Below are 21,593 nucleotides of genomic sequence, written 5' to 3' on the forward strand. Positions count from 1 at the left end.
CATTGTTTATAATACTGGAAGTAATACCTGATCAGGGAAGTAGTTAACTTTGGGGGTCCCAATATAAACTATTAATCTAGACAAAAGATACTATATATAGATTTGTCTGGAGATGAATGATGTATAAGTATATATTATTTCCAGATTAAATTAGATTGTGCAAATCACCTAGACGAGAATGACCTTTATTTTGTTCTCAGGGAAAAATTTACTTCCTAGATATCCACAATAAAAGAAAAGAGTAATGAATCTATTTGGTATATTATAAAATCTATTCATGTAATCAGTGTTTAAATGTCACTTGAAATTTTCTTATATATTATGAATAACACACTTAAAATAACATAATGAACATTTAATTTATTGCATACCCTTAATAAATACGCAATTTAATGGATAAATAATTTTTTTGTACTGGATGTGGCTCTTTATTTTATACCTACATATTGATACATTTTCCCTTGATAGGGAAGTGGTGTCATTCTTTCTAATGTAAGGAAAAGTTAGATATTTGACATTGTTCATAGTCCCTGGAAAAGAAAATGTGACTCCATCTTCTGCTTGGTTTTTTTAGGTTTTGAATTATATCCTGGCCTGAAATTCATTTCATACAGAAAATGACTGCAAAGTTTCATTTTCCAAATAGATGATGCCTTCAGTGCATTCTTTCTCTAGCCTATGTGCTGGAAAAGGGACCAAGGAGGAGGACACCAAAGCATAATTAAGGTATCGGGAAGATGAGCTTCCTAGCATTTTAGAATAAACCTGGGCTACAGGCAGAATTTTTGGCTTCTTGCAAGTAGAAAATACACTTGTGTTCTCTTGTGAGCCTAGAAGATGAGTCCAACTTACCTTATTAGAGATTTTTCCCATTTCTCTGTTCAGGAAACCACCTGCTTTCTTGTCTGTATTTCTCCTCTAATGGAGATATACCAATATAAAGAAAAATTAAAGTGATTTGACTTGATGCCTCTGCTGCAATTTGGACATTATTTTTGCTCTGATACAACAGTTTTCTCAGCCTAAATACCATTTCAGGCCAAGTGATTCATAAACAAAAACATAATCTCAAACTACGTAGGAATATGAGTGCAGAGTAAAGTTGTACATACGCTGTTTAGGCCAAGGCAGTGAGATACAACAGAGAGAATGAGAGAGAGAAAGCTCTTTGGTTTGAGACTGTGGATTTCAGGTTGGTGGTCATGGTGGGAGATTTTAGCAATTGGTTTCTGAGCTAACATAGCATATTGTTCATCTATAGCTATTTGAGAATCCTTGGAGATTTGCTGGAGAGGGATGACAAGTGGCCATTCATTGTGTTCAAGTACAAATAATTGTTACCACTCTGCTTCCTTTAGATTTTAGTACTTAGAAAAGCAAACTGCATCTTTTATCTTGTAGACAAATGTATGACCAAAATTCCAGTGTCCCTCCTATGCATTGCGGAGCACTGGCTCTAGGCACTTGGGCTTCAGTAGTTGCAGCATGCAGGCTCAGTAGTTGCAGCACATGGGCTTAGTTGCTCCGCGGCATGTGGGATCTTCCCAGACCAGAGATCATACCCGTGTCCCCTCCATTGGCAGGTGGATTCTTAACCACTGTGTTACCAGGAAAGTCCCTTTTTTATTTTATTATTATATTTTATTTTGGCTGCACTGCACAGCTTGTGGGATCTTAGCTCCCTGACCATGAACTGAACTCCGGGCCTCAACAGTGAAAGAGCCACATCCTAACCACTGGACCGCCAGGGAAATCCCCGTTTTAACTATTTTTAAAGTGTACCATTAAGTGGCATTCACAATGTTGTGCTTCCATCACCAACATCTAGCTCCAGGACATTTCATCATCACCCCCACCCCACCCCCAAACAAAAAAATCCCATATACCCATTACATAGTCACTTCCCATTCACTACTTCCCTCCAACCACTGGCAACCACTAATGTATATTCTGTGTCTATGGATTTCTTTTGATGGTGTTCCATTAAGTTCCAGACTGGATAATTTCAAATGAGGTGTCTTCTACAATAGTTCACTGATTCTTTCTTTTTATTGGTCTACTCTGCTATTGAAGATCTCTATTAAATTCTTAAGTTCAGACATTGTATGCTTTAGCTCTAGGATTTTTTTTTTTATGATTTCTGTTTCTTTGTTGAACTTCTCATTTTGTTCATACATTGTTTTCCTAATTTAGTTTAGTTGTCTGTCTGTTCTTGTAGTTTGCTGAACTTCTTTAAGACGATTATTTTGAATTCATTGTCAGAGTTCATAGATCTCCATTTCTTTAGGGTCAGTTATTGGAGCTTTATTAGTTTCCTTTAGTAGTGTTATGTTTACCTGATTTTTTGTGATCCTTGTATCCTTGAGTTGGTAACTGCACATTTGATTAAATGGTCTTCTCTTCCAGACTTTACATCTTTGCTTCAGCAAGGAAAGAACTTCACTAGTTTACTCAGCTTGGGGTACTGGATTGGTGAGCTGGTAGCACCCATGAGCAGCTGGGGCTTGCAATCAGGGTCTCTAGATGGGTGAGGCCACTGCCCATGCTCTGAGGTCAGGAGTTGCCACTGCCTAGGCTCTGCTGTTGGGTGGAGTCACTAGCTGGGCTCTGCAATCACTTCTGGTCACATGGGGGTATCAGGCTGTGTTCCCTGACAGGGCAGTGCCACTGGTTGGCTTCTGTGATTGGGCAGGGTGGCAGGCTGTGCTCTGTACTGATCTTGGTTGGCTGGGCCTCAGGCTGTGCTTCCTGACTAGATGCTGCCACTGGCTGGAGTCTAAGTTCAGGTAGGGCCATAGGCTGGGCTTCATGGTAGGTTGGGGCCTCAGGCTGTACTCTGCAATCAGCAGGAGCTGCAGGTTGTGCCCCAAAGTTGGGTGGGGCTTCAGGATGGGCTTTGTGACTAGGTACACCATTGGCTGTGCTCCACTATTGGGCATGGTCACTGGACAGGCTCTCTTGTCAGGCAGGGACTCCTGTTGTACCCCACAGTTGGGTGGGTCTGGAAACTGTGCTCCATGGTTAGGCTGGGTCATTGTTCAGGCTCTGTGACTGGGTGGGGCCACAGCCTATGCTGTGCAATTGGGTGGCGTCACTGGCTGAGCTCCCTGCCTAGGCAAGGACCCAGGCTGTTTTCAGTAATTGGGCAGGGTTGTGGTCCGGGATCTGCTACTGGGTGGAGATGTAGGCTGGGCTCTGTGGTTGGGCCATAGGATGTGCTCTGCAGCTGCTGAGCATCTGTGGCTATACTCCCCAGAGGAATGGAACTAGATGCTATGCTCAGCTGTTTGGTGGTACTGTTAGTTTGCAACCCTGCCTAGGTAGGCCAAAGAATATGCTCTGTGGGTCCTAGGTGTCTGCAGTCAGGCTTCCTGGTGGGGTGAGACTGGTAACTATGCTTAGCAGTTCCTCTCCTGCCTGAGTGGAGCCACAGAATGGGCTCCATGGCCAATACAGCTTATTGGCTGGGGATCCAAATCAGGTAGAACTGCCGACTGAGCTCCCTGGCCATGGGACCACTAGCTCAGTTTTACAGGTGGGCAAAGCTACTAGCTAGGATCTTTGCTCAGGCACTGCTGTAAGCAGGAATACAGTCTGTGAAGATCTACATGCTGGTTGCTTCTTTGTCCACCTCCCTTCTTCATCTCTATCTGATCACTTATGGTAGAACTCTATAGGCTTCCCCAGTGAATCCCATGAGGTAAGACCTGAGTGGGTTCCCTGGAAAGTGTCCCACAATGCTGGGGAAGCTACATGTCCACCTTGGGTCCTCTTTTTCCCAATGGAATAACTGTAGGCCTGGGGGGCCCTTCTTGGTACAGTGTTGTGCTGGCCTGGGGGAGGGGCAATGTGGTCAAAAGGAAGCCACTCTTCTTACCCTTCTATTGTGGTTCTTCTCATTCTTTGTGATCAAGCAGGGGTGCTTCAGCTCAACCCTGGGTTCTGGGATTTTCAAAATAGTGTCTTGTCTATGGATAGTTTCTTGTTGGTCTTCTTGTGAGGGGGATTGAAGTTGGGAATGATCGATGATGCCATCTTATGTGCCCAGTCTCTAAAATGTTCAGTTTCCAAGAAAAAATTGTGACACATGCAGGGAAACAAGAAAGTGTGACCCATACACAGGAAAAAAGCAAAAAACAGAAAATTTCACTAATAAGGTTCAGACAAAAACTTCAAAGTAGCCATTAGAAATATCTCAAAAGAACTAAGTTAAACCATACTTAAAGAAGTAAAGGAAGTTATGACGAAAATGTCTTACAAAAATAGACAACCCTCAGAACGCAGAAAATATTTGCAAATGAAGCAACTGACAAAGGATTAATCTCCAAAATTTACAAGCAGCACATGCAGCTCAATATCAAAAAAACAAACAACCCAATCCAAAAATGAGCAAAAGACCTAAATAGACATTTCCCCAAAGAAGATATACAGATTGCCAACAAACACATGAAAAGAATGCTCAACATCACTAATCATTAGAGAAATGCAAATCAAAACTACAATGAGGTATCACCTCACACCAGTCAGAATGGTCATCATCAAAAAATCTACAAACAATAAATGCTAGAGAGAGTGTGGAGAAAAGGGAACCCTCTTGCACTGTTGGTGGGAATGTAAATTGATACAGCCATTATGGAGAACAGTATGGAGGTTCCTTAAAATACCAAAAATAGAACTACAATACGACCCAGCAATCCCACTGCTGGGCATATACCCTGAGAAAACAATAATTCAAAAAGAGTCATATACCAGAATGTTCACTGCAGCTCTATTTACAATAGCCCGGAGATGGAAGCAACCTAAGTGTCCATTGACAGATGAATGGATAAAGAAGATGTGGCACATATACACAATGGAATATTACTCAGCCATAAAAAGAAATGAAATTGAGCTATTTGTAATGAGGTGGATGGACCTAGAGCCTGTCATACAGAGTGAAGTAAGTCAGAAAGAGAAAGACAAATACCGTATGCTAACACATATATATGGAATTTAAGAAGGAAAAAAAATGTCATGAAGAACCTAGGGGTAAGACAGGAATAAAGACAGAGACCTACTAGAGAATGGACTTGAGGATATGGGGAGGGGGAAGGGTAAGCTGTGACAAAGTGAGAGAGTGGCATGGACATATATACACTACCTAATGTAAAATAGATAGCTAGTGGGAAGCAGCTGCATAGCACAGGGAGATCAGCTCGGTGCTTTGTGACCACCTAGAGGGATGGGATAGGGAGGGTGGGAGGGAGGGAGATGCAAGAGGGAAGAGATATGGGAACATATGTATATGTATAACTGACTGACCTTGTTATAAAGCAGAAACTAACACACCATTGTAAAGCAATTATACTCCAATAAAGATGTAAAAAAAAAAAGATGTGGCACATATATACAATGGAATATTACTCAGCCATAAAAAGGAACGAAGTTGAGTTATTTGTAGTGAGGTGGATGGACCTAGAGTCTGTCATACAGAGTGAAGTAAGTCAGAAAGAGAAAAATAAACACCATATGCTAACACACATATATGGAATCTAAAAAAAAACAGGTTCTGAAGAACCTAGGGGTAGAACAGGAATAAAGATGCAGATGTAGAGAATGGACTTGAGGACACATGGAGGGTGAAGGGTAAGCTGGGACAAAGTGAGAGAGTGGCATGGACTTATATATACTGCCAAATGTGAAATAGATAGCTACTGGGAAGCAGCCGCATAGTACAGGGAGATCAGCTCGGTGCGCTGTGACCACCTAGAGGGGTGGGATAGGGAGGGTGGGAGGGAGATGCAAGAGGGAGGAGATATGGGGATATATGTATATGTATAGCTGATTCACTTTGTTATAAAGCAGAAACTACCACACCATTGTAAAGCAATTATACTCCAATAAAGTTGTTAAAAAATAGATAATATAAATAAAGAGAAAGAAATAAGAAAGCCAAATGGAAATTCTGGAGTTGAAAATAACAATAATCAAAATTAAAAATTTACTAGAGTGGCTCAGTAATAGATTTGAATTGGTGAAGAAGGAATTAGCAAACTTGTAGATTGAGAGAGATCTAACAATCCAAAGAACAGAGAGAGAAATGAAGAAAAGTAGACAGCGCCTCAGACAAATATGGGACACCAGTAAGAGCACCAAAATATGCATAATGTGAGTAACAGAAGGAAAGGAGAGAAGGAAAAGAGCAGAAAAATATTCAAAGAAATCACAGAAGAAAAATTCCTAAATTTGATGAAAAACATGAATTTACACAGCCAAGAAACTTAATGAACTGCAAGATGGTCAATCACAAAGATATCGACACATAGAAACATCATAATAGAAACACTGAAAGCTAAACACAAAGAAATCTATTGAAAGCAACAGAGCAAACCAATTTGTAATGTATAAGAGAACACCAATAAGATGAATAGCTGACTTTTCAATAGAACAAATGGAGAAGAGCTAAAAACTGAGAGATTTATTTACTAGCAGATACACCTTATAAGAAATACTACAGGGGGACTTCCCTTGTGATCCAGTGGTTAGGACTCCGTGCTCCCAATGCAAGGGGCCTGGGTTCGATCCCTTGTCAGGGAACTAGATCTCGCATGCTGCAACTAAGAGCCCACATGCCGCAACTAAAAGATCCTGTCTGCGTGCCACAACTAAAAAGATCCCACATGCTGCAACGAATATCCCACATGCACCAACTAAGACTCGGCACAGCCACATAAATAAATAAATATTTTTTAAAAGATAAGAAATACTACAGGAAGCTTTTCAGGTTAAAAACAAGTGACCTCATACAGTAATTCAAATCCACATGAAAAAAACAAAGAGTACCAGTAAAGATAATTACATAATTATAAAAGTATATAAATGCATATTTCTTTTCTATTCTTCTCTTTACTCATTTAAAAAATAATTGAATAAAACAATATGTATATAATAGTATTTAGGACCTATAACATATAGAAATATATTTGCCAGTAACAGCACAAAGAAGGTGAATGGGAGCAAAGATGTACAAGGCTAAGGAAACAACACCCAATAAAGGGTGGAAACTCAAATCCACAGGAACAAATGAGACCCATAAATGGTCAACAAGGTTACTATAGCAAACTCTATAAATATATACTTCTCCTTTCTTACCTCAGCTTCTTTAATAACCATAAAATCATGTAAAGCAATAGTTAAAATAATGTATTGTGGGTTATGTAGCATATATAAGTATAATATGTATAACAATATAGCAAAAAAAGCGGGAGAGGGAGGGACTTCCCTGATGGCGCAGGGGTTAAGAATCCACCTGCCAGTGCAGGGGACACGGGTTCGATCCCTTGTCTGGGAAGATCCCACATGCTGTGGAGCAACTAAGCCTGTGTGCCACAACTGCTGAGCCTGTGCTCTAGAGCCCGTGAGCCACAACTTCTGAAGCCTGCACACCCTAGAGTCCATGCTCTGCAACAAGAGAGGCCACCACAATGAAAAGTCCATACACCAAACGAAGAGAAGTCCCCACTCGCCGCAACTAGAGAAAGCCCACTCGCAGCAACAAAGATCCAATGCAGCCAAAAATAAATAAAATAAAGTAAATAAATTTACACAAAAAAAGAGGGAGAGGGAATAGAGCTATATAGGAGTAACATAACTATATCTCTAAATATGAAATAGATTCTGATAATGTAAGATATGTATGGTAAGCCCTAGAGCGACCACCAAGAAAATAACTTTTAAAATACTGTAAAAAAAAAAAAAGATCATTAAAAGAGGGCTTCCCTGGTGGCGCAGTGGTTGAGAGTCCACCTGCCGATGCAGGGAACACGGGCTTGTGCCCCGGTCCAGGAAGATCCCACATGCCACGGAGCGGCTGGGCCTGTGAGCCACGGCCGCTGAGCCTGCGCGTCCAGAGCCTGTGCTCTGCAAAGGGAGAGGCCACAACAGTGAGAGGCCCACATACCGCAAAAAAAAAAAAAAAGTCATTAAAAGAATTTAAATGTTATGTTAGAAAATATTCACTTAATGCAAAAGAAAGAATAATAATAGAGGAACAAAAAGGGCATAAGACATAGAAAACAAGGCAGCAGTAAATGCAACAATATCAATAACATTAGATGTGAATGAATTAAACAATCCAATCAAAAAGCTGAGATTGTCAGATGGTATTTATTTTTTAAAGATCCAACTATATGTTGTCTACTTGAGCTACACTTTTTATTTAAAGATACAAAAAAGTTAGTTGTAAACCAACTATAACAAAGCTAGATTGGCTATACTAATACCAGTCAAAGATAGAGTAAAACATGGGAATTTCCTGTTGGTCCAGTGGTTAAGACTCTGCGCTTTCACTGCCATGGGCCCAGGGTTTGATCCCTGGTCGGAGAACTAAGATCCCACAGGCCCCACGCATGGAAAAAAAAAAAAAAGTAAAACAAAAATGTTACTAGAGATAAAGAGGGACCATTTATTATGATGAAAGGGGGCTTCCCTGATGGCACAGTGGTTAAGAATCTGCCTGCCAATGCAGGGGACACAGGTTTGAGCCCTGGTCTGGGAAAATCCCACGTGCCGCAGAGCAACTAAGCCCGTGCACCACAACTACTGAGCCTGCGCTCTAGAGCCTGCGAGCCACAACTACTGAGCCTGCAAGCCACAACTACTGAAGCCTGTGGTGCTCTGCAACAAGAGAAGCCACCACAATGAGAAGCCCACGCACTGCAACGAACAGTAGCCCCCACTCACCGCAACTAGAGAAAGTCCGCGTGCAGCAACAAAGACCCAACGCAGCCAAAAATAAATAAAATAAATATTTAAAAATTTTTTATCTATGTTAAAAGGGTCAATCCATCAGGAAGATATAACAATTTGAAACGCATAAGCACCTAATAATAGAGTCCCTAAATACATGACTTAAAAATTAGAAAAAATGAAAAGAGAAATACACAATTCAACAATAACAGTTGGAGAATGCAATACCCCATTTTCAATAATGGATAGAAAAACTAAGTAGAAGATCAGCAAGGAAATGGAGAACTTGCACAACACTGTACACTGACTAGACCTAACAGACATCTATAGAATACACCATCCAACAATTCTGGAATACATATTCTCCCCAAGTACACATGGAATTTTCTACAGGGTAGACCACATGCTGGGTTATAAAATAAACCTCAATAAATTTAAAAGGATTGAAATTATTTGCATCATGTTCTCTGATTACAATGGAATGAAATTAAAAACGAATAACAGAAGAAAATTTGGGAAATTCACAAATATGTGGAAATTAAAGAACACACTCCTAAAGGATCAATGGACCAAAGAAAAAAACTCACAAGGGAAATAAGCAAGTACTTTGAAATAAATGAAAATGAAGACACAGCCTACCAAACTTACAGGAAGCAGCTAAAGCCAATAGCATTAAAATGCATATATTAAAAAAAAAGATCTGAAATCAGCAATCTAAAGTTCTGGACTTCCCTGGTGGTTAAGAATCCACCTGCCAATGCAGGGGAAACGGGTTCGAGTCCTGGTCCATGAAGATCCCACATGCCATGGAGCAACTAAGCCCATGCACCACAACTACTAGAGCCTGCTCTCTAGAACCTGTGAGCCACAACTCCTTAGCCCGTGTGCCACAACTACTGAAGCCCACGCACCTAGAGCCCCTGCTCCACAACAAGAGAAGCCATTGCAATGAGAAGCCTGAGCACCACAACGAAGAGAAGCCCCCGCTCACCGCAACTAGAGAAAGCCCGTGCGCAGAAACGAAGACCCAACACAGCCTAAATTAAAAAAAAAAAAAAACCTAAAGTTCTACCTTATGACTCTGGAAAAAGAAGAGCAAACTAAATGTACAAGAAACAAAAGAAAGGAAATAAAGATTAGAGTGGAAATTAATGAAATAGAGAATAGAAAAACAAAAGTGAAAATCAACAAAAATAAAATGTTGGTGGGCTTCCCTGGTGGCACAGTGGTTGAGAGTCCGCCTGCCTATGCAGGGGACGCGGGTTCGTGCCCCGGTCCGAGAAGATCCCACATGCCGCGGAGCAGTTAGGCCCGTGAGCCATGGCCGCTGAGTCTGCGTGTCCGGAGCCTGTGCTCCGCAATGGGAGAGGCCACAACAGTGAGAGGCCTGTGTACCACAAAAATAAATAAATAATAAAAAATAAAATGTTGTTTCTTTGAAAAGATCAACCAAATTAATGAACTTTTACCTACATTGACTAAGAAAAAGGAAAGACTCAAATTACCAAAATCAGGAATGAAAAAGAGGACATCATTATTGACCATACAAAATTTTTTTTTAATTATAAAGGAATACTATGAACAATTATATACCAATATATTAAATAACTGAGGTGAAATGGGAACATACTTAGAAAGACATAAAGTACTGACTGAAGAAGAAACAGAAAGTCTGAATAGATTCATAAAAAATAAAGAGATTGAATTAGTAATTTAACCACTACCCAAAGAGAAAAGACTGGGCTGAGATGCCTTCACTGGTGAATTCTACCAAACTTGTAGAAAATTACAACCAATTCTTCACAAACTCTTCCAAAAAATAGAAGGGGAGGTTATACTTCCCAACTTTGCTTTAAGTCCAATATTAGCCTAATTTCAAACCAGAAAAAGACATCACAATGAACAAATTCTACAAATCAATATCTGTTATGAATATGATGCAAAACTCCTCAACAAAGTATTACCAAACCAAATCCAGCTATACATATACACCATGACCAAGTGGGATTTATCCTGGGAATGCAAGATTGGTTTAACATTCAAAAACCCATTAATGTAGTACACCATATCAATGAAATAAAGGACAAAAAAGTCCCAATCATCTCAATAGATGCACAAAAAGCATTTGACAAAATCCAGTTCCCCTTCATGACAAAACTACTAAACAAACCAGGAATAGAAGGGATTTTTTTTTCAACCTGATAATGTTCTTCTACAAAAAATTCACAGATAACATCATATTTAATGCCAAAAGATTGGATGCTTTCCTCCTAAAATTAAGAACAAGATAAGGATGTCTATTCTCACCACTTCTGTTTGACATTGTACTGGAGGTTATAGGTACAGCAATTAGGCAAGAGAAAATAAAATAAAAAGCTTCAAGAATAAAAGGGAAGAAGTAAAACTATCTGTTTGAAGATGGCATGGTCTTGTGTGTAGAAAATCCTAAGGAATCCACTAAAAAACTGTTAGAACTAATAAATGAGTATAAAGAAGTTGCAGGGTACATGATCAATATACAAAGATTAATTGTATTTCCATAGACTTGCAATGAGTATCAGAATTGAAAATAAGAAAAAATTCCATTTGTAATAGCATCAAAAATTAAATATTTAGGAATAACTTCAACAAAATAAGTGTAAAACTTATACTGTTTAAACTATAAAGCATTGATGAAAGAAATTAAAGAAAATCTAAATAAATGGAAAGGCATTTCATGTTCATGGTCAGAACACTTAATATTGTTAAAGTGGCAATATTTCCTAAATTGATCTATAGTTTCAGTGCAATCCTTATAAAAATCCCACCTGGCTTCCTTGATAAGTTGACAAGCTGATCTGAACATTCATATTTGAATACAAGGGACCTAGAATAGTCAAAACAATCTTGAAAAAGAACAAAGATGGAGGACTCACATTTCCTAAATACAAAACAGTACACTACAGTAGTCAAGATAGTATGATAGTGGTATAAGGATCAATGGATCAATGGAATAGAACTGAGAATTCAGAAATAAACCCTCAGATTACAATCAATTGATTTTTTAAAAATACATTTATTTATTTTTGGCTGCACCGGGTCTTTGTAGCTGCAGGTTCTTTCTCTAGCTACGGCAAGCGGGGGCTGCTCTTCGTTGCAGTGTGCGGTGTTCTCATTGTGGTGGCTTCTCTTGTTGCAGAGCATGTGCTCTAGGCATGCGGGGTTCAGTAGTTGTGGATGCAGGCTCAGTAGTTGTGGCTCACAGGTTCTAGAATGCAGGCTCAGTTGTGGCGCATGGGCTTAGTTGTTCCACGACATGTGGGATCTTCCCGGACCAGGGCTCAAACCCATGTGCCCTGCAGTGGCAGGTGGATTCTTAACCACTGCTCCACCAGGGAAGCCCTACAGTCAACTGATTTTTGAGAAGGGTGTCAAAACGATTCCATAGGGGAAGTAATAGTCTTTCAACAAATCATCTTGAGACCACATTTTCACATGGAAACGAATGAAGTTGGACCCCTACATCACACCATAAACATAAACTCAAAATTGATCAAATACTTAAATATAAGAGCTAAAAAGTATAGAACATCTAAAAGAAAACATGGCTGTAAATCTGTGAAACTTTGGATTAGGCAATGATTTAGATATGAAACTAAAAGCACAAGTAATAAAAGAAAAAATATATGAATTGTTCTTTATCAAATTTAAAAAACAATTTTGTGCTTCAAAAGACACTGGTGAAAGAAAGTGAAAAGAGGACTTCCCTGGTGGCGCAGTGGTTAAGAATCTGCCTGTCAATGCAGGGGACACGGGTTCGATCCCTGGTTTGGGAAGATCCCACATGCCGCAGAGTAACTAAGCCCATGTGCCACAACTACTGAGCCTGTGCTCTAGAGCCTGCAAGCCATAACTACTAAGCCTGTGCACCACAACTACTGAAGCCCACGTGCCCTAGAGCCCACGTGCCACAACTACTGAGCCCACATGCCTAGAGCCCATGCTCTGCAATGAGAGAAGCCACCACAATGAGAAGCCCACGCACCACAACGAAGAGTAGCCCCCACTCACCACAACTAGAGAAAGCCCATGTGCAGCAACAAAGACCCAATGCAGCCAAAAAATTTTTTTAATTAAAAAAATAAAAATAAATAAACAAAAAATAGAAAGTGAAAAGACATCTCATGGAATGGGAAAAAATTTTGCAAGTCATATATCTGATAAGGAACTTTCATCTAGAATTATATAAAGACCTCTTACAACTTAACAGTAAAAAGACAACCCAACTTAAAAATGGACAATATATCTGAATAGACGTTTCTGCAAAGAAGATATATACAGGCCAATAAGCACATGAAAATATGCTCAACATCACTAGTCACCAGGGAAATGCAAGTCAAAACTATGAGATACCACTTCATGTATTAGGATAGTTGTAATAAAAAAGACAGATAATAACAATTGCTGACAAGGCTGTGAAGAAATCAGTACACTCATACACTCCTGGTGGAAATATAAAATGGTGCAGCCTCTTTGGAAAACAGTCTGGAAGTTCCTCGAACTGTTAAAGCCGTATAACCATACAACCCAGCAATTCCACTCTTAGATATATATACCCAAGAGAAATGAAACTATATGTCCACAGAAAAATTTCATGAATGTTCATAGCATTATTAATCATAACCAAAAAGTGAAAACAACCTAGATGTCCAGCAACTAATGAATGAAGGAATGAAATGTAGTATACATACAACAGGATACTATTCAGCCATAAAAAGAATGAAGTACTGACACAGCTACAACATGGATGAACCTTGAAAACATGCTCTGTGAAAGAATGCAGACAAAAAAGACAGCATATTATATGATTGCATTTACATTAAACATATTGAATAGGCAAATCTATAAAGACAGAAAATAGATTAGTGGTTGCCTAGTGTTGGAAGGTATGGGGGAAGCAACCCCAAGTAATTAAAGAATTGTGTTTGAAGTCTCAAAAAATGTGGGCAAATGAATTTTGATATGCTCATACCATAGACTATTATTATAGAGTAGTCTTCCCTGACTCCTATATTTTTATTATAATTGATATATTAATTAAACTTATGACTTGAGCTTCTTTTTTATTCACTGCCCAAACCTGAATTCTTTCAATCCATTTAAAAATAAAAGTGATAAATCTTAGTTACCCTGGTTTAGGAAATATTTCTTAGATAGGATGTAAAAAGCATGAACCATGAAAGAAAAAAAAATGATAAATTGATTTCATCAAAACTAAAAACTTTTTCTCTTCAAAATCCACTGTTAAGTAAATGAAAAAGCAAGCTACAGATTGACAGAAAATAGTTGCTGACCATATGTCTAATAAAGGACTTGTATCTTGAATATACAAATAATTCATGACACAATAAGAAGGCAAATAACCCCATAAGGACTGGTAAAAGATTTAACAGATACTACACCAAAAATTATATGTGAATGGCATAACAAAACAAAATAGAACAAAAACCCACATGAAGAGATGCTCAACATCACTAGTAGATTAAAACAGTGAGATGTAAATTAAAATATAAATAAAATGTAAATTAAAACAAGATGATACTACACACTTATTAAAATGGTTAAAATTTTTAACTGAAAATATTAAGTGTTGGCAAGTTTATGGAACAACTGGAACTCTCAAACATTGATGGTACATATCAATGTTCTTATAAAGTTAAAGATATACTCAGCATATGACCCAGATATGACTTTATTTACCCGAGAGAAATGAATACCTGCTTATACAAAGAGCTGCACTTGAATGTTCATAGTAGCTTTATTCATACTGCCAAAAAATGGAAACCACCCAATGTGCATCAATTGGTGAAGGGATAAACAAATCAGAGTATTTCCATACAATGCTGTATTACTCAGAAAGAAAAAAAGAATTAGATAATCTACTGCGACACAGAACATCATGAATGAATCTCTAAAGAATTATGTTAAATACAAGAAGTCTTACATAATACATTATGTACTGTATGATTCCATTTATATTAAATTCTAGAAAAGTTGAAATTTTTGTGGACAGAAAGTAGATTAGTGGCTACCAGAGGCCAGGGCCAGGGATTGGGGAAGGGGTTGATGACAAAAAGGCATGAAGGAACTTTTTTTTTTTGGCTGTGCCACACGGCATGTGGGATCTTAGTTCCCCAACCAGTGATCGAACCTGCATCCCCTACATTGGAAGCATGGAGTCTTAACAACTAGACCACCAGGGAAGTCCCTGAAGGAACTTTTTGAAGTGAAGGAAACATTCTAAATCAGCTTGTGGTAACAATCACATGATTGTATACATTTTTCAAAAGTCATCAAATTGTACACTTAAAATTGGTGAATTTTACTGCATGTAAATTGTACCTCAATAAAGCTGATTAAACAACGCCAATAAAAATTTTAAAAGATTCTAGAAAAATAGGAGTTACATTAGCAAAGTTTTTAAATCGTCCCAAATCCCCACATAAATATAGAGCAAGCAGCCAGTAAAACCAAAAACCTATTGGCAACATTTAAGTAAAACTGGATGAAACAATTTTATGGGCTCAATTGCACCTCCCCTTGAATTCATATGTTGAAACCCTAACTCCCAGTACCTCAGAATGTGACCATATTTGAAGACAGGGGCTTTAAAGAGATGATTAAATTAAGATGATTAGTGTGGGCCCTAATCCAGTCTCTTCTTATAAGAAGAGGAAATTTGGATACTCTGAGAAACACTAGGGAAGTACTGGCCCAGTGGAAAGGCTATGTGGGGACACAGTGAGAAGAGGTGGCCATCTGCAAGCCAAGGAGAGAGGCAGGAAAAGACTTCCTGACATCTTGATCTTGGACTAATAGTAACCAGAACTGTGAGAAAATAATTTTCTGTTGCTTAAGCCACCCAGCTTGTGGTAATTTGTTATGACAGCCCCAGCAAACTAATACAGATAACATACCCATTAATCCCCAAATAAAAGCAGATAGGGAAAAATCATAATGCAATACCTGCATGGTAAATCTGTGCATCTATGAAGAAGGAAGCCAAGCAAAGTAATTGGACATCTGAAGTAACCTGAAAGCAAGAGAACACCAAAACATACTCACTGGAAAGCAGAGTGGGCCAAGTTGAGAACAACAGCTGAAATGGGATGCAGCTTTGCACACACCAATGGGAGAGGAGTGCAAGTTGTCCACGACGGAAGATCTGAAGGGGCTTGTGAAGCTTTGTCTGTGAGAACTTTCAAAGTAGACAGCCCAAATTTCTTTCCAGGAGAAAGTTCCTCCCTGAGGAGAAAATGCAAAGAATGGAGAATCATAATTGAGCTGGACAGGGAAAACAGAATCGAAGTCAAGGTCCAGATAAAAGTGGGAGGGAAGAAGAGAGCAATTAAGTGTCAGAAAGGCCATATATGTGTGTGTGTGTGTGTGTGTGTGTATTTCTTTTTCAACACTGTGTGAAGCCTACAGAAACAGCTCTGTAGGTATAAATAATTACCCTGAATCAAGCCTCCTTCTAAAGTGGTTCAGGGAAACTACTATATAAAAATAAGTAACAGAAAGGTATCAGACCAACTCCATAAAAGTTACTATTTTAAAAGAGAGAGAGAGAATAAGGAATACAATAACATCCTTACAGACAATGAAAGCATATCAGAAAGACCAAAATTGGAACCGACTATTTCAAAATGAGCTAATACTGCATTTAGAAAATGATACAAAATATGAAAGAACAATATAAATTAGAATGAAAAAAATTCAGAAATGGGGTACTAACTCAGAAAAGAATTAGAAATAAAAGTCATTTCAGAAATAAAGACTCTCCTTAAAAAGCTAAAAATAGAACTACCATATGACCCAGCAATCCCACCCCTAGGCATATACCCAGAGAAAACCATAATTTGAAAAGATACATGCACCCCAATGTTCATTGCAGCACTATTTACTATTTACAATAGCCAGGACATGGAAGCAAACTAAATGTCCATCAATAGAAGAATGAGTAAAGAAGATGTGGTACATATATACAATGGAATATTACTCAGCTATAAAAAGAACAAAATAATGCCATTTGCAGCAACATGTGGATGGACCTAGAGATTGCCATACTGAGTGAAGTAAGTCAGACAGAGAAAGACAAATATCATATAATATCACATATGTAGAATCTAAAAAAAAGGGTACAAATGAACTTATTTACAAAACAGAAGTAGAGTCACAGATGTATAAAGCAAAACTTATGGTTACCAGGGGATGGGGGGCGAGGGATAAACTGGGAAATTGGGATTGATATATCACACTACTATATATAAAATAGATAACTAATATGGACCTAGTGTATAGCACAGGGAGCTCCATACTCTGTAATGGCCTATATGGAAAAAGAATCTAAAAAAGAGTGGATTTATGTATATGTATAACTAATTCACTTTGCTCTACATCTGAAACTAACACAACATTGTAAATCAACTATACTCTAATAAAAAATTTTTTTAAAAAAGGAAAGAAAGACTCAACTAGAAGGAATACAACAATGACTAAACCAAGAAATGCCTAAGAGAAAAATAGAAGGTAAAAATTAGGAAAATTTCTAAAATTGGAAAGAAATGAAGAAAGAAATTTAAAACGACTTGAGAGACAGAGAAAAATATTGGAGACAGGCAAAGAAGATCAAATATATTAACAGAAGTTCCTGAAGAAGAAAACAAAAGCAAAGGAACAGAATACTAAAAACTTAGAATAATAATAATAATACTGATATAAAAAAGATTTGCAACTGCATATTGAGAAAGTAGATGGTGTACCTGAGAATATCAATTAAGAACAACAAACTACAAGTCATATTAGTAAAATTACTTTAAAGAAAAGAAAAAAATTATTTGGGCACCTAGGGAGAAATAAATATAAGTGACTTTTTTTTTGGCTGCACTGCTTGGCATGTGGAACTTCCCCAACCAGGGATCAAACCCATGCCCCCTGCATTGGAAGCATGGAGTCTTAACCACTGCACCATCAGGGAAGTCCATAAGTGACTTTTAAAGGGAAAAAAAAATGTCAGGTTATCATCAGACATTTTGACAGTAAATACAGTATATTTAGAAATATAAAATGGATTAGCATATTTTAAATACTCAATGAAAGAAAATATGAGCCAAATATTTTATACCCAGCAAAACTAAAAAACAGTTATTAACAGATGAGTATGGAGAAATATTGTAGGTTAAAAGAAACTTAAAAGACGTGTCAAATTAAAAAAAGCAGTAAGGTAAAACATAGTGTTTAGAGATGTACAAATGGATAAATTATAAAGAAACACAAGGAAGAAATAACACAAGGAAGAAAAGTTAGGAGAGTGGTAGTGGTTACTTTTGGAGACAGGGCAAGGTAATGATTGGGACAGAACATGTGGAGGAATTTCTGACTTATCTGGTAAATTTCTATATTTTGACCTGAGTGATGGTTACAGGGGTATTTGTCTTATAGCAATTCATTTGGGTATATTTTTGTGGTTTTTCTGTGTGTGTTTTATTTTTGCAATAAAAAAAGATTTAAAAAAACAACAACGATGAACAACAGAGTCTCAGGAATTATAACTTTTCTCCTCCTTCACAGCATGTAAACATGGAGGGGAAAAGTCAGTGCTGTTGAAAGCCACTCAAGCCTGAAAACATTTGTATTTGCTGGAAAACTGTTCCAGTTACACAGAGAATGAACAAACACTGGAATTCTAAAAGCATAAGATATCATGCCTACTAGCCCTCAAGCATATTTAGAGTCTGAGTAGACAAAGCCTGTATGGGACAGGAATTCAAGCCCTGAACATGGTTTAAGGTAATCTCCAACAGGTACCCCTATCTTCCTGGCGGAAGTAATATTAATTGTTTCTTGATCTCAGGGAATCTTCACAAATAATTATTTTCAAGGTCAATGAGAAGCATGTGGTAAAAGAAACTAAGCCCTCAGTGAAACAAGGTATTATGAAAGAGAACCAGCAGAAACACAAGATAGTGACAATAGGCCTTCATTTGAATCATAGATACAAGTTACCAAAGAACTTTGCTTATGTTTAAACCTCGATTTTATTTCTTAAAATATGTGTAGGGATCTATAAAAATTACAGATTTGAAAAAGAACAAAGTAAAACTTTCATATGGGAAAAGTACAATAACCGAAATTAGATACTTATTGTACAGGTTGGGCACAAAATTGGACAAAACAGAAAAGAGAATTACTTAACTGGAAGAAAGATAAAAATACACAGAATCTATCACAGAGAGACAAAATGAGGCTATATATAAAAGAGAGTTTAAAGATATGCCAGATAGAGTTGGAGTTGCAACTAAACTTCAATATTAGAAGAAACAATAAATGAACAATTTCCAAAGATGATGACAGTCTCTAAACCATTGACTCAAATCCTTCAACCTAGACCCATTATGGAGAAACTGCATAAAATCAAAGACAATGAGAAAATCTTAAAACAGCAAACAAGAAAGGATAAATTACCTTCAAATTAGCCATTAGACTGACAGCTGACTTTTCACAGTAGCAATGAAAGTTAGGAGAGTCGAATGTTAGCTGAAATAAAATACTATCCACTGAAATAAAATAATAATGAGACATAGGGAAAATGATCCCCAATGGAAGTGTTGAGAAACAAGCAATATAGGAATTATGGGGGCAAATGTAAATGAACATTGACTATAAAAAATTATGTCTATGAGGTTAAAAAAAGATAATAAATATGCAAGAAAACAATAATCTACATTGGTATATGGGTGGATAAATGTAGCTAAAGTACTCTAAGTATGTTCTATTGTCATGGGAGCGAATAAAGATATGAACTGTTTTAGACCTTGATAGGTTTTAGTATTCATGATATTTTCTGAAGTAACCCTTAAAGCATAGAAATAGTATGTAGAATTTCCAATAATAGAGGTAAAAACAAAACGACAATTTTTAAAATCATGAAGAAAACAAAGAGGAAAAAAGAATATAGAATTGGCAAAACAAACAAAAGATTAAAGGTGGTAGATTTAAAGCTAAATATATCAGTAATTACATTGAATAAATTAGATCTAATACTCTATTTAAAAGACAAAGAATGTCATATTGAATTTAAAAAATGCAACTATATTGTGTTTAGAAAACACATCTATAATTTAAGGATACAAAAAGTTGAAATTAAAAAAATTGAAATTTAATTAATTGAAATTAAATTATATCATACAAACAATAAGCAATTCATGTAACTATACTACTAGCAGACAACCTAAACTTTAAGCCAAGATGCATTAATAGAGATACCTGTTTGAAGATCTTGTCTGATGTAGTTATCTTGCAATAGTGTTACTTTTCTCATGCTCCCCTCCCCTTATATCGAGACCATAAATTATAATCAAATCTCAGCATATTCTGAAAGTCAAACCTAAGTATCAAAAACATTGTCTAAGGATAATGTAGAGAATATATGAAGAAATACTTTCACCAGTGGACTCAACAGTGATTCCAATACAATGTAAAGTGAGCCTATAACTTGGCTATTTAGAGTTCCTTGTGACCCTGGACAACAGACCAAAGGCTGGGGTGGAAGAAGAAGAAGGGTGTAAGCTGGTGTTTGCCAGGCTGATTGATCCTGGCTCTCAAGGGAAAGATAGATTTGAAATTTCCAAATGGAACATGGATAGAACACAAAGATTCCCCTGGGTCAACTCCTACTTCTAAATCATTTCCAGTAGTAAAATTTAATAGAAAACTATAATAACCAACAAGGATTCAGATCCTTTTTTCATAAAGGCTTAGGTCACTTTACCTATAAAAACTCCCCAATCTACTAAATTAAAAGGGAGTGTGTCACAACTGTCATTTACAGAGAAGAAGACTGGAGCATCTATCTAATTTATATATACCTATATATTATGATTACATTTCTTTTTACTCGTTTTCTTCTATGTAGGTTGTTACCACTTAAGACAAAGTTTACGGAATGTCTACAAAGGATCCTGACAGAGAAGAGGTATAGACATTACCCAGCACATTTTCAGTTGAGTGGGGGAATGGCCATATTATTTTAAGTGAGGTTTTCATTTTCAGCTGTGGGAAGAATTATGTATGATTAATGGGATGCCATCTTATAAACGCTGGCCATTCATTTGGCTGCCCAGTTCATGTGTACACTTGCTATGATGGGAAACATCCGTCTTTAAGAAGCAGAGGCTGGGGGCTTTCCTGGTGGCGCAGTGGTTAAGAATCCACCTGCCAATGCAGGGGACACGGGTTCGAGCCCTGGTCCAGGAAGATCCCACATGCTGAGGAGCAACTAAGCCCGTGCACCACAACTACTGAGCCTGTGCTCTAGAGCCCGCGAACCACACGTACTGGAGCCCACCTGCCACAGCTACTGAAGCCCGCATACCTAGAGTCCGTGCTCTAGGACTCACAAGAGAAGCCACTGCAATGAGAAGCCCACGCACCGCAACAAAGAGTAGACGCCACTTGCCACAACTAGAGAAAGCCCACGCACAGCAACAAAGACCCAACGCAGCCAAAAAAAAAAAAAAATATATATATATATATATATATATATATATATATATATATATGTAAAAGCAGCAGAAGCTGATCCTCACTAATCTGAAAATGTATCTGTCTCCCCAGCAGCTAATGCACAGGGATGGAACCTAGGCTTCAGCACTCAAACACACTCCTCTCCAAACAGCAAGCTGATAGTACAAAGGAACAAGGACTGTGGAAATTCCATCTGGGTGATGGGTAACCCCAGGTACACAGGTGGCAGTAGCAGGAACATCCAGAGCCCAGCACCCATGGTGTCAGTAGTGTAAGTTGGGGATTCTGTGTACAGCAGCAGC

The 21,593-nt window shown here is 37.8% G+C and overlaps 2 protein-coding genes across 3 annotated transcripts in view; one reads left to right on the plus strand and one right to left on the minus strand.

Moving 5' to 3' along the window:
* LOC137215245 (zinc finger protein 14 homolog) overlaps positions 1-21,593 on the minus strand; it is a 184,037-nt gene that overhangs the window by 88,241 nt on the left and 74,203 nt on the right. Inside the window, exon 6 of one of the 2 annotated variants that reach the window (XR_010939220.1) lies at positions 15,832-16,011. The exons of the other annotated variant lie outside the window; for it this stretch is intronic. The gene's annotated coding sequence lies outside the window, so the exon portion shown is untranslated. The remainder of the gene's footprint in view (positions 1-15,831; positions 16,012-21,593) is intronic. 2 annotated transcript variants of the gene reach the window in all.
* The window catches only part of ZNF382 (zinc finger protein 382), a 254,817-nt gene that overhangs the window by 70,411 nt on the left and 162,813 nt on the right, over positions 1-21,593 (plus strand). The gene's annotated exons all lie outside the window — the stretch shown is intronic.

The sequence above is a fragment of the Pseudorca crassidens genome, chromosome 20 (assembly GCF_039906515.1).
Source record: "Pseudorca crassidens isolate mPseCra1 chromosome 20, mPseCra1.hap1, whole genome shotgun sequence".
NCBI lineage: Eukaryota > Metazoa > Chordata > Mammalia > Artiodactyla > Delphinidae > Pseudorca > Pseudorca crassidens.